Source organism: Falco punctatus, assembly GCF_963210335.1.
Source record: "Falco punctatus genome assembly, contig: scaffold_118, whole genome shotgun sequence".
In the NCBI taxonomy this organism is placed as follows: domain Eukaryota; kingdom Metazoa; phylum Chordata; class Aves; order Falconiformes; family Falconidae; genus Falco; species Falco punctatus.
Genome location: NW_027660075.1, coordinates 23,018 through 37,999, shown reverse-complemented (window position 1 = coordinate 37,999; position 14,982 = coordinate 23,018). Strand labels below are relative to the sequence as shown.

General features: G+C 36.9%; 1 long non-coding RNA gene across 1 annotated transcript; it reads right to left on the bottom strand.

Moving 5' to 3' along the window:
• Nucleotides 1-4,458: 4,458 nt before the first annotated feature.
• On the bottom strand, nt 4,459-8,832 carry LOC308058104. Its single transcript, XR_013925655.1, has 3 exons — nt 8,660-8,832; nt 6,314-6,430; nt 4,459-4,514 (listed from the first exon to the last, which is right to left on the bottom strand). It is a non-coding gene; the product is annotated as an uncharacterized lncRNA (long non-coding RNA).
• Between the last annotated feature and the right edge of the window lie 6,150 nt (nt 8,833-14,982).

The window sequence follows — 14,982 nt, the reverse complement described above, 5'->3', positions numbered from 1 at the left end:
ACCTGCTAGACTTTTTACCCGAATCTTTTTTTACCTCTGAGACTTTTTTTACCTGTGAGACTTTTTTTTACCCATGACTTTTTTTACCCGTCAGACTTTTTTCCCGTGAGACATTTTTTACCTATGGGACTTTTTACCTCTGAGACTTTTTACCCGTCAGATGTTTTTTAACCCGTGAGACTTTTTTTACCCCTGAGACTTATTTTACCTGTGAGACTTATTTTACCCCTGAGACTTTTTACCTGCGGGAATTTTTTACCCATGAGACTTTTTCTACCCATAAGACTTTTCTACCTGCTAGACTTTTTACCCGAATCTTTTTTTACCTCTGAGATTTTTTTTACCCATGACTTTTTTACCCGGCAGACTTTTTTCACGTGAGATATTTTTTTCATATGGGACTTTTTACCTCTGAGACTTTTTACCCGTCAGATGTTTTTTAACCCGTGAGACTTTTTTTACCCCTGAGACTTTTTTTACCTGTGAGACTTATTTTACCCCTGAGACTTATTTTACCCCTGAGACTTTTTACCTGTGGGAATTTTTTACCCATGAGACTTTTTCGACCTGTGCGACTTTTCTACCTGCTAGACTTTTTACGCAAATCCTTTTTTACCCATGAGACTTATTTTACCCCTGAGAGTTTTTTTACCCATGAGACTTATTTTACCCCTGAGACTTTTTACCTGCAGGAATTTTTTACCCATGAGACTTTTTCTACCCATAAGACTTTTCTACCTGCTAGACTTTTTACACGAATCTTTTTTTACCTCTGAGACTTTTTTTACCTGTGAGACTTTTTTTTACCCATGACTTTTTTTACCCGTCAGACTTTTTTCCTGTGAGACATTTTTTACCTATGGGACTTTTTGCCTCTGAGACGTTTTTTTGCCTGTGAGACTTTTTTCACCCGTGATACTTTTTTTACCTGTGAGACTTTTTTTACCCATGAGACATATTTTACCCCTGAGACTTATTTTACCCATGAGATTTTTACCTGCGGGAATTTTTTACCCATGAGACTTTTTCTACCTGTGCGACTTTTCTACCTGCTAGACTTTTTACCCGAATCTTTTTTTACCTCTGAGACTTTTTTTACCCATGACTTTTTTTACCCGTCAGACTTTTTTCACGTGAGACATTTTTTACCTATGGGACTTTTTACCTCTGAGACTTTTCACCCGTCAGATGTTTTTTAACCCGTGAGACTTTTTTTACCCCTGAGACTTATTTTACCCGTGAGACTTTTTACCTGTGGGAATTTTTTACCCATGAGACTTTTTCTACCTGTGAGACTTTTCTACCTGCTAGACTTTTTACCCGAATCTTTATTTACCTCTGAGACTTTTCTTACCCATGACTTTTTTACCCGGCAGACTTTTTTCACATGAGATATTTTTTTCATATGGGACTTTTTACCTCTGAGACTTTTTACCCATCAGATGTTTTTTAACCCGTGAGACTTTTTTTACCTGTGAGACTTTTTTTACCCCTGAGACTTATTTTACCCCTGAGACATTTTACCTGCGGGAATTTTTTACCCATGAGACTTTTTCGACCTGTGCGACTTTTCTACCTGCTAGACATTTTACCCGAATCTTTTTTTACCTCTGAGACTTTTTTTACCTGTGAGACTTTTTTTACCCATGACTTTTTTTACCCGTCAGACTTTTTTCACGTGAGACATTTTTTACATATGGGACTTTCTACCTCTGAGACTTTTCCCCCGTCAGATGTTTTTTAACCCGTGAGACTTTTTTTACCCCTGAGACTTATTTTACCCCTGAGACTTATTTTACCCCTGAGACTTTTTACCTGCGGGAATTTTTTATCCATGAGTCTTTTTCTACCTGTGAGACTTTTCTACCTGCTAGACTTTTTACCCGAATCTTTTTTTACCTCTGAGACTTTTTTTACCTGTGAGACTTTTTTTACCCATGACTTTTTTACCCGGCAGACTTTTTTCACGTGAGATATTTTTTTCATATGGGACTTTTTACCTCTGAGACTTTTTACCCATGAGATGTTTTTTAACCCATGAGACTTTTTTTATCCCTGAGACTTATTTTACCTGTGAGACTTATTTTACCTGTGAGACTTATTTTGCCTCTGAGACTTTTTACCTGCGGGAATTTTTTACCCATGAGACTTTTTCTACCTGTGAGACTTTTCTACCTGCTAGACATTTTACCCGAATCTTTTTTTACCTCTGAGACTTTTTTAACCCATGAGACTTTTTTTACCCGTCAGACTTATTGTACCCATGAGACTTATTTTACCCCTGAGACTTATTTTACCCCTGAGATTTTTACATGCGGGAATATTCTACCCATGAGACTTTTTCTACCTGTGATTCTTTTCTACCTGCTAGACTTTTTACGCAAATCTTTTTTTACCCATGAGACTTATTTTACCCCTGAGAGTTTTTTTACCCATGAGACTTATTTTACCCCTGAGACTTTTTACCTGCGGGAATTTTTTACCCATGAGACTTTTTCTACCCATAAGACTTTTCTACCTGCTAGACTTTTTACCCGAATCTTTTTTTACCTCTGAGACTTTTTTTACCTGTGAGACTTTTTTTTACCCATGACTTTTTTTACCCGTCAGACTTTTTTCACGTGAGACATTTTTTACCTATGGGACTTTTTACCTCTGAGACGTTTTTTTGCCTGTGAGACTTTTTTCACCCGTGAGACTTTTTTTACCTGTGAGACTTTTTTTACCCATGAGACTTATTTTACCCGTGAGACTTATTTTACCCCTGAGATTTTTACCTGCGGGAATTTTTTACCCATGAGACTTTTTCTACCCATAAGACTTTTCTACCTGCTAGATTTTTTACCCGAATCTTTTTTTACCTGTGAGACTTTTTTTACCCATGACTTTTTTTACCCGTCAGACTTTTTTCCCGTGAGACATTTTTTACCTATGGGACTTTTTACCCGTCAGATGTTTTTTAACCCGTGAGACTTTTTTTACCCCTGAGACTTATTTTACCTGTGAGACTTATTTTACCCCTGAGACTTTTTACCTGCGGGAATTTTTTACCCATGAGACTTTTTCTACCCATAAGACTTTTCTACCTGCTAGACTTTTTACCCGAATCTTTTTTTACCTCTGAGACTTTTTTTACCTGTGAGACTTTTTTTACCCATGACTTTTTTTACCCGTCAGACTTTTTTCACGTGAGACATTTTTTACATATGGGACTTTTTGCCTCTGAGACGTTTTTTTGCCTGTGAGACTTTTTTCACACGTGATACATTTTTACCTGTGAGACTTTTTTTACCCCTGAGACTTATTTTACCCCTGAGACTTATTTTACCCCTGAGATTTTTACATGCGGGAATTTTTTACCCATAAGACTTTTCTACCTGCTAGATTTTTTACCCGAATCTTTTTTTACCCGAATCTTTTTTTACCTGTGAGACTTTTTTTACCCATGACTTTTTTTACCCGTCAGACTTTTTTCCCGTGAGACATTTTTTACCTATGGGACTTTTTACCTCTGAGACTTTTTACCCGTCAGATGTTTTTTAACCCGTGAGACTTTTTTTACCCCTGAGACTTTTTACCTGCGGGAATTTTTTATCCATGAGTCTTTTTCTACCTGTGAGACTTTTCTACCTGCTAGACTTTTTACCCGAATCTTTTTTTACCTCTGAGACTTTTTTTACCTGTGAGACTTTTTTTACCCATGACTTTTTTACCCGGCAGACTTTTTTCACGTGAGATATTTTTTTCATATGGGACTTTTTACCTCTGAGACTTTTTACCCATGAGATGTTTTTTAACCCATGAGACTTTTTTTATCCCTGAGACTTATTTTACCTGTGAGACTTATTTTACCTGTGAGACTTATTTTGCCTCTGAGACTTTTTACCTGCGGGAATTTTTTACCCATGAGACTTTTTCTACCTGTGAGACTTTTCTACCTGCTAGACATTTTACCCGAATCTTTTTTTACCTCTGAGACTTTTTTAACCCATGAGACTTTTTTTACCCGTCAGACTTATTGTACCCATGAGACTTATTTTACCCCTGAGACTTATTTTACCCCTGAGATTTTTACATGCGGGAATATTCTACCCATGAGACTTTTTCTACCTGTGATTCTTTTCTACCTGCTAGACTTTTTACGCAAATCTTTTTTTACCCATGAGACTTATTTTACCCCTGAGAGTTTTTTTACCCATGAGACTTATTTTACCCCTGAGACTTTTTACCTGCGGGAATTTTTTACCCATGAGACTTTTTCTACCCATAAGACTTTTCTACCTGCTAGACTTTTTACCCGAATCTTTTTTTACCTCTGAGACTTTTTTTACCTGTGAGACTTTTTTTTACCCATGACTTTTTTTACCCGTCAGACTTTTTTCACGTGAGACATTTTTTACCTATGGGACTTTTTACCTCTGAGACTTTTTTTGCCTGTGAGACTTTTTTCACCCGTGAGACTTTTTTTACCTGTGAGACTTTTTTTACCCCTAAGACTTATTTTACCCGTGAGACTTATTTTACCCCTGAGATTTTTACCTGCGGGAATTTTTTACCCATGAGACTTTTTCTACCCATAAGACTTTTCTACCTGCTAGATTTTTTACCCTAATCTTTTTTTACCTCTGAGACTTTTTTTACCCATGACTTTTTTTACCCGTCAGACTTTTTTCCCGTGAGACATTTTTTACCTATGGGACTTTTTACCTCTGAGACTTTTTACCTGTCAGATGTTTTTTAACCCGTGAGACTTTTTTTACCTGTGAGACTTTTTTTACCTGTGAGACTTATTTTACCCCTGAGACCTATTTTACCCCTGAGATTTTTACCTGCGGGAATTTTTTACCCATGAGACTTTTTCGACCTGTGCGACTTTTCTACCTGCTAGACTTTTTACCCGAATCTTTTTTTACCTGTGAGACTTTTTTTACCCATGACTTTTTTTACCCGTCAGACTTTTTTCACGTGAGACATTTTTTACCTATGGGACTTTTTACCTCTGAGACTTTTCACCCGTCAGATGTTTTTTAACCCGTGAGACTTTTTTTACCCCTGAGACTTATTTTACCTGTGAGACTTATTTTATCCCTGAGACTTATTTTACCCCTGAGACTTTTTACCTGCGGGAATTTTTTACCCATGAGACTTTTTCTACCCATAAGACTTTTCTACCTGCTAGATTTTTTACCCGAATCTTTTTTTACCTGTGAGACTTTTTTTACCCATGACTTTTTTACCCGGCAGACTTTTTTCACTTGAGACATTTTTTTCATATGGGACTTTTTACCTCTGAGACTTTTTACCCGTCAGATGTTTTTTAACTCGTGAGACTTTTTTTACCCCTGAGACTTATTTTACCCCTGAGACTTATTTTACCCCTGAGACTTATTTTCCCCCTGAGACATTTTACCTGCGGGAATTTTTTACCCATGAGACTTTTTCTACCTGTGAGACTTTTCTACCTGCTAGACATTTTACCCGAATCTTTTTTTACCTGTGAGACTTTTTTTACCCATGACTTTTTTTACCCGTCAGACTTTTTTCCCGTGAGACATTTTTTACCTATGGGACTTTTTACCTCTGAGACTTTTTACCCGTCAGATGTTTTTTAACCCGTGAGACTTTTTTTACCTGTGAGACTTTTTTTACCTGTGAGACTTATTTTACCCCTGAGACTTATTTTACCCCTGAGACTTTTTACCTGTGGGAATTTTTTACCCATGAGACTTTTTCGACCTGTGCGACTTTTCTACCTGCTAGACTTTTTACTCAAATCTTTTTTTACCCATGAGACTTATTTTACCCCTGAGAGTTTTTTTACCCATGAGACTTATTTTACCCCTGAGACTTTTTACCTGCGGGAATTTTTTACCCATGAGACTTTTTCTACCCATAAGACTTTTCTACCTGCTAGACTTTTTACCCGAATCTTTTTTTACCTATGAGACTTTTTTTACCTGTGAGACTTTTTTTTAACCATGACTTTTTTTACCCGTCAGACTTTTTTCCCGTGAGACATTTTTTACCTATGGGACTTTTTTCCTCTGAGACGTTTTTTTGCCTGTGAGACTTTTTTCACCCGTGATACTTTTTTTACCTGTGAGACTTTTTTTACCCATGAGACATATTTTACCCCTGAGACTTATTTTACCCCTGAGATTTTTACCTGCGGGAATTTTTTACCCATGAGACTTTTTCTACCTGTGCGACTTTTCTACCTGCTAGACTTTTTACCCGAATCTTTTTTTACCTGTGAGACTTATTTTACCCCTGAGACTTATTTTACCCATGAGACTTATTTTACCCCTGAGACTTTTTACCTGCGGGAATTTTTTACCCATGAGACTTTTTCCACCCATAAGACTTTTCTACCTGCTAGACTTTTTACCCGAATCATTTTTTACCTCTGAGACTTTTTTTACCTGTGAGACTTTTTTTTACCCATGACTTTTTTTACCCATCAGACTTTTTTCCCGTTAGACATTTTTTACCTATGGGACTTTTTGCCTCTGAGACGTTTTTTTGCCTGTGAGACTTTTTTCACCCGTGATACTTTTTTTACCTGTGAGACTTTTTTTACCCCTGAGACCTATTTTACCCCTGAGATTTTTACCTGCGGGAATTTTTTACCCATGAGACTTTTTCTACCTGTGCAACTTTTCTACCTGCTAGACTTTTTACCCGAATCTTTTTTTACCTGTGAGACTTTTTTTACCCATGACTTTTTTTACCCGTCAGACTTTTTTCACGTGAGACATTTTTTACCTATGGGACTTTTTACCTCTGAGACTTTTCACCCGTCAGATGTTTTTTAACCCGTGAGACTTTTTTTACCCCTGAGACTTATTTTACCTGTGAGACTCATTTTATCCCTGAGACTTATTTTACCCCTGAGACTTTTTACCTGCGGGAATTTTTTACCCATGAGACTTTTTCTACCCATAAGACTTTTCTACCTGCTAGACTTTTTACCCGAATCTTTTTTTACCTCTGAGACTTTTTTTACCCATGACTTTTTTACCCGGCAGACTTTTTTCACTTGAGACATTTTTTTCATATGGGACTTTTTACCTCTGAGACTTTTTACCCGTCAGATGTTTTTTAACTCGTGAGACTTTTTTTACCCCTGAGACTTATTTTACCCCTGAGACTTATTTTACCCCTGAGACTTATTTTCCCCCTGAGACATTTTACCTGCGGGAATTTTTTACCCATGAGACTTTTTCTACCTGTGAGACTTTTCTACCTGCTAGACATTTTACCCGAATCTTTTTTTACCTGTGAGACTTTTTTTACCCATGACTTTTTTTACCCGTCAGACTTTTTTCCCGTGAGACATTTTTTACCTATGGGACTTTTTACCTCTGAGACTTTTCACCCGTCAGATGTTTTTTAACCCGTGAGACTTTTTTTACCTGTGAGACTTTTTTTACCTGTGAGACTTATTTTACCCCTGAGACTTATTTTACCCCTGAGACTTTTTACCTGTGGGAATTTTTTACCCATGAGACTTTTTCGACCTGTGCGACTTTTCTACCTGCTAGACTTTTTACGCAAATCTTTTTTTACCCATGAGACTTATTTTACCCCTGAGAGTTTTTTTACCCATGAGACTTATTTTACCCCTGAGACTTTTTACCTGCGGGAATTTTTTACCCATGAGACTTTTTCTACCCATAAGACTTTTCTACCTGCTAGACTTTTTACCCGAATCTTTTTTTACCTCTGAGACTTTTTTTACCTGTGAGACTTTTTTTTAACCATGACTTTTTTTACCCGTCAGACTTTTTTCCCGTGAGACATTTTTTACCTATGGGACTTTTTGCCTCTGAGACGTTTTTTTGCCTGTGAGACTTTTTTCACCCGTGATACTTTTTTTACCTGTGAGACTTTTTTTACCCATGAGACATATTTTACCCCTGAGACTTATTTTACCCCTGAGATTTTTACCTGCGGGAATTTTTTACCCATGAGACTTTTTCTACCTGTGCGACTTTTCTACCTGCTAGACTTTTTACCCGAATCTTTTTTTACCTGTGAGACTTATTTTACCCCTGAGACTTATTTTACCCATGAGACTTATTTTACCCCTGAGACTTTTTACCTGCGGGAATTTTTTACCCATGAGACTTTTTCTACCCATAAGACTTTTCTACCTGCTAGACTTTTTACCCGAATCTTTTTTTACCTCTGAGATTTTTTTTACCCATGACTTTTTTACCCGGCAGACTTTTTTCACGTGAGATATTTTTTTCATATGGGACTTTTTACCTCTGAGACTTTTCACCCGTCAGATGTTTTTTAACCCGTGAGACTTTTTTTACCTGTGAGACTTTTTTTACCTGTGAGACTTATTTTACCCCTGAGACTTATTTTACCCCTGAGACTTTTTACCTGTGGGAATTTTTTACCCATGAGACTTTTTCGACCTGTGCGACTTTTCTACCTGCTAGACTTTTTACGCAAATCTTTTTTTACCCATGAGACTTATTTTACCCCTGAGAGTTTTTTTACCCATGAGACTTATTTTACCCCTGAGACTTTTTACCTGCGGGAATTTTTTACCCATGAGACTTTTTCTACCCATAAGACTTTTCTACCTGCTAGACTTTTTACCCGAATCTTTTTTTACCTCTGAGACTTTTTTTACCTGTGAGACTTTTTTTTACCCATGACTTTTTTTACCCGTCAGACTTTTTTCCCGTGAGACATTTTTTACCTATGGGACTTTTTACCTCTGAGACTTTTTACCCGTCAGATGTTTTTTAACCCGTGAGACTTTTTTTACCCCTGAGACTTATTTTACCTGTGAGACTTATTTTACCCCTGAGACTTTTTACCTGCGGGAATTTTTTACCCATGAGACTTTTTCTACCCATAAGACTTTTCTACCTGCTAGACTTTTTACCCGAATCTTTTTTTACCTCTGAGATTTTTTTTACCCATGACTTTTTTACCCGGCAGACTTTTTTCACGTGAGATATTTTTTTCATATGGGACTTTTTACCTCTGAGACTTTTTACCCGTCAGATGTTTTTTAACCCGTGAGACTTTTTTTACCCCTGAGACTTTTTTTACCTGTGAGACTTATTTTACCCCTGAGACTTATTTTACCCCTGAGACTTTTTACCTGTGGGAATTTTTTACCCATGAGACTTTTTCGACCTGTGCGACTTTTCTACCTGCTAGACTTTTTACGCAAATCCTTTTTTACCCATGAGACTTATTTTACCCCTGAGAGTTTTTTTACCCATGAGACTTATTTTACCCCTGAGACTTTTTACCTGCAGGAATTTTTTACCCATGAGACTTTTTCTACCCATAAGACTTTTCTACCTGCTAGACTTTTTACACGAATCTTTTTTTACCTCTGAGACTTTTTTTACCTGTGAGACTTTTTTTTACCCATGACTTTTTTTACCCGTCAGACTTTTTTCCTGTGAGACATTTTTTACCTATGGGACTTTTTGCCTCTGAGACGTTTTTTTGCCTGTGAGACTTTTTTCACCCGTGATACTTTTTTTACCTGTGAGACTTTTTTTACCCATGAGACATATTTTACCCCTGAGACTTATTTTACCCATGAGATTTTTACCTGCGGGAATTTTTTACCCATGAGACTTTTTCTACCTGTGCGACTTTTCTACCTGCTAGACTTTTTACCCGAATCTTTTTTTACCTCTGAGACTTTTTTTACCCATGACTTTTTTTACCCGTCAGACTTTTTTCACGTGAGACATTTTTTACCTATGGGACTTTTTACCTCTGAGACTTTTCACCCGTCAGATGTTTTTTAACCCGTGAGACTTTTTTTACCCCTGAGACTTATTTTACCCGTGAGACTTTTTACCTGTGGGAATTTTTTACCCATGAGACTTTTTCTACCTGTGAGACTTTTCTACCTGCTAGACTTTTTACCCGAATCTTTATTTACCTCTGAGACTTTTCTTACCCATGACTTTTTTACCCGGCAGACTTTTTTCACATGAGATATTTTTTTCATATGGGACTTTTTACCTCTGAGACTTTTTACCCATCAGATGTTTTTTAACCCGTGAGACTTTTTTTACCTGTGAGACTTTTTTTACCCCTGAGACTTATTTTACCCCTGAGACATTTTACCTGCGGGAATTTTTTACCCATGAGACTTTTTCGACCTGTGCGACTTTTCTACCTGCTAGACATTTTACCCGAATCTTTTTTTACCTCTGAGACTTTTTTTACCTGTGAGACTTTTTTTACCCATGACTTTTTTTACCCGTCAGACTTTTTTCACGTGAGACATTTTTTACATATGGGACTTTCTACCTCTGAGACTTTTCCCCCGTCAGATGTTTTTTAACCCGTGAGACTTTTTTTACCCCTGAGACTTATTTTACCCCTGAGACTTATTTTACCCCTGAGACTTTTTACCTGCGGGAATTTTTTATCCATGAGTCTTTTTCTACCTGTGAGACTTTTCTACCTGCTAGACTTTTTACCCGAATCTTTTTTTACCTCTGAGACTTTTTTTACCTGTGAGACTTTTTTTACCCATGACTTTTTTACCCGGCAGACTTTTTTCACGTGAGATATTTTTTTCATATGGGACTTTTTACCTCTGAGACTTTTTACCCATGAGATGTTTTTTAACCCATGAGACTTTTTTTATCCCTGAGACTTATTTTACCTGTGAGACTTATTTTACCTGTGAGACTTATTTTGCCTCTGAGACTTTTTACCTGCGGGAATTTTTTACCCATGAGACTTTTTCTACCTGTGAGACTTTTCTACCTGCTAGACATTTTACCCGAATCTTTTTTTACCTCTGAGACTTTTTTAACCCATGAGACTTTTTTTACCCGTCAGACTTATTGTACCCATGAGACTTATTTTACCCCTGAGACTTATTTTACCCCTGAGATTTTTACATGCGGGAATATTCTACCCATGAGACTTTTTCTACCTGTGATTCTTTTCTACCTGCTAGACTTTTTACGCAAATCTTTTTTTACCCATGAGACTTATTTTACCCCTGAGAGTTTTTTTACCCATGAGACTTATTTTACCCCTGAGACTTTTTACCTGCGGGAATTTTTTACCCATGAGACTTTTTCTACCCATAAGACTTTTCTACCTGCTAGACTTTTTACCCGAATCTTTTTTTACCTCTGAGACTTTTTTTACCTGTGAGACTTTTTTTTACCCATGACTTTTTTTACCCGTCAGACTTTTTTCACGTGAGACATTTTTTACCTATGGGACTTTTTACCTCTGAGACGTTTTTTTGCCTGTGAGACTTTTTTCACCCGTGAGACTTTTTTTACCTGTGAGACTTTTTTTACCCATGAGACTTATTTTACCCGTGAGACTTATTTTACCCCTGAGATTTTTACCTGCGGGAATTTTTTACCCATGAGACTTTTTCTACCCATAAGACTTTTCTACCTGCTAGATTTTTTACCCGAATCTTTTTTTACCTGTGAGACTTTTTTTACCCATGACTTTTTTTACCCGTCAGACTTTTTTCCCGTGAGACATTTTTTACCTATGGGACTTTTTACCCGTCAGATGTTTTTTAACCCGTGAGACTTTTTTTACCCCTGAGACTTATTTTACCTGTGAGACTTATTTTACCCCTGAGACTTTTTACCTGCGGGAATTTTTTACCCATGAGACTTTTTCTACCCATAAGACTTTTCTACCTGCTAGACTTTTTACCCGAATCTTTTTTTACCTCTGAGACTTTTTTTACCTGTGAGACTTTTTTTACCCATGACTTTTTTTACCCGTCAGACTTTTTTCACGTGAGACATTTTTTACATATGGGACTTTTTGCCTCTGAGACGTTTTTTTGCCTGTGAGACTTTTTTCACACGTGATACATTTTTACCTGTGAGACTTTTTTTACCCCTGAGACTTATTTTACCCCTGAGACTTATTTTACCCCTGAGATTTTTACATGCGGGAATTTTTTACCCATAAGACTTTTCTACCTGCTAGATTTTTTACCCGAATCTTTTTTTACCCGAATCTTTTTTTACCTGTGAGACTTTTTTTACCCATGACTTTTTTTACCCGTCAGACTTTTTTCCCGTGAGACATTTTTTACCTATGGGACTTTTTACCTCTGAGACTTTTTACCCGTCAGATGTTTTTTAACCCGTGAGACTTTTTTTACCCCTGAGACTTTTTACCTGCGGGAATTTTTTATCCATGAGTCTTTTTCTACCTGTGAGACTTTTCTACCTGCTAGACTTTTTACCCGAATCTTTTTTTACCTCTGAGACTTTTTTTACCTGTGAGACTTTTTTTACCCATGACTTTTTTACCCGGCAGACTTTTTTCACGTGAGATATTTTTTTCATATGGGACTTTTTACCTCTGAGACTTTTTACCCATGAGATGTTTTTTAACCCATGAGACTTTTTTTATCCCTGAGACTTATTTTACCTGTGAGACTTATTTTACCTGTGAGACTTATTTTGCCTCTGAGACTTTTTACCTGCGGGAATTTTTTACCCATGAGACTTTTTCTACCTGTGAGACTTTTCTACCTGCTAGACATTTTACCCGAATCTTTTTTTACCTCTGAGACTTTTTTAACCCATGAGACTTTTTTTACCCGTCAGACTTATTGTACCCATGAGACTTATTTTACCCCTGAGACTTATTTTACCCCTGAGATTTTTACATGCGGGAATATTCTACCCATGAGACTTTTTCTACCTGTGATTCTTTTCTACCTGCTAGACTTTTTACGCAAATCTTTTTTTACCCATGAGACTTATTTTACCCCTGAGAGTTTTTTTACCCATGAGACTTATTTTACCCCTGAGACTTTTTACCTGCGGGAATTTTTTACCCATGAGACTTTTTCTACCCATAAGACTTTTCTACCTGCTAGACTTTTTACCCGAATCTTTTTTTACCTCTGAGACTTTTTTTACCTGTGAGACTTTTTTTTACCCATGACTTTTTTTACCCGTCAGACTTTTTTCACGTGAGACATTTTTTACCTATGGGACTTTTTACCTCTGAGACTTTTTTTGCCTGTGAGACTTTTTTCACCCGTGAGACTTTTTTTACCTGTGAGACTTTTTTTACCCCTAAGACTTATTTTACCCGTGAGACTTATTTTACCCCTGAGATTTTTACCTGCGGGAATTTTTTACCCATGAGACTTTTTCTACCCATAAGACTTTTCTACCTGCTAGATTTTTTACCCTAATCTTTTTTTACCTCTGAGACTTTTTTTACCCATGACTTTTTTTACCCGTCAGACTTTTTTCCCGTGAGACATTTTTTACCTATGGGACTTTTTACCTCTGAGACTTTTTACCCGTCAGATGTTTTTTAACCCGTGAGACTTTTTTTACCTGTGAGACTTTTTTTACCTGTGAGACTTATTTTACCCCTGAGACCTATTTTACCCCTGAGATTTTTACCTGCGGGAATTTTTTACCCATGAGACTTTTTCGACCTGTGCGACTTTTCTACCTGCTAGACTTTTTACCCGAATCTTTTTTTACCTGTGAGACTTTTTTTACCCATGACTTTTTTTACCCGTCAGACTTTTTTCACGTGAGACATTTTTTACCTATGGGACTTTTTACCTCTGAGACTTTTCACCCGTCAGATGTTTTTTAACCCGTGAGACTTTTTTTACCCCTGAGACTTATTTTACCTGTGAGACTTATTTTATCCCTGAGACTTATTTTACCCCTGAGACTTTTTACCTGCGGGAATTTTTTACCCATGAGACTTTTTCTACCCATAAGACTTTTCTACCTGCTAGATTTTTTACCCGAATCTTTTTTTACCTGTGAGACTTTTTTTACCCATGACTTTTTTACCCGGCAGACTTTTTTCACTTGAGACATTTTTTTCATATGGGACTTTTTACCTCTGAGACTTTTTACCCGTCAGATGTTTTTTAACTCGTGAGACTTTTTTTACCCCTGAGACTTATTTTACCCCTGAGACTTATTTTACCCCTGAGACTTATTTTCCCCCTGAGACATTTTACCTGCGGGAATTTTTTACCCATGAGACTTTTTCTACCTGTGAGACTTTTCTACCTGCTAGACATTTTACCCGAATCTTTTTTTACCTGTGAGACTTTTTTTACCCATGACTTTTTTTACCCGTCAGACTTTTTTCCCGTGAGACATTTTTTACCTATGGGACTTTTTACCTCTGAGACTTTTTACCCGTCAGATGTTTTTTAACCCGTGAGACTTTTTTTACCTGTGAGACTTTTTTTACCTGTGAGACTTATTTTACCCCTGAGACTTATTTTACCCCTGAGATTTTTACCTGCGGGAATTTTTTACCCATGAGACTTTTTCTACCTGTGCGACTTTTCTACCTGCTAGACTTTTTACCCGAATCTTTTTTTACCTGTGAGACTTATTTTACCCCTGAGACTTATTTTACCCATGAGACTTATTTTACCCCTGAGACTTTTTACCTGCGGGAATTTTTTACCCATGAGACTTTTTCCACCCATAAGACTTTTCTACCTGCTAGACTTTTTACCCGAATCATTTTTTACCTCTGAGACTTTTTTTACCTGTGAGACTTTTTTTTACCCATGACTTTTTTTACCCGTCAGACTTTTTTCCCGTTAGACATTTTTTACCTATGGGACTTTTTGCCTCTGAGACGTTTTTTTGCCTGTGAGACTTTTTTCACCCGTGATACTTTTTTTACCTGTGAGACTTTTTTTACCCCTGAGACCTATTTTACCCCTGAGATTTTTACCTGCGGGAATTTTTTACCCATGAGACTTTTTCTACCTGTGCAACTTTTCTACCTGCTAGACTTTTTACCCGAATCTTTTTTTACCTGTGAGACTTTTTTTACCCATGACTTTTTTTACCCGTCAGACTTTTTTCACGTGAGACATTTTTTACCTATGGGACTTTTTACCTCTGAGACTTTTCACCCGTCAGATGTTTTTTAACCCGTGAGACTTTTTTTACCCCTGAGACTTATTTT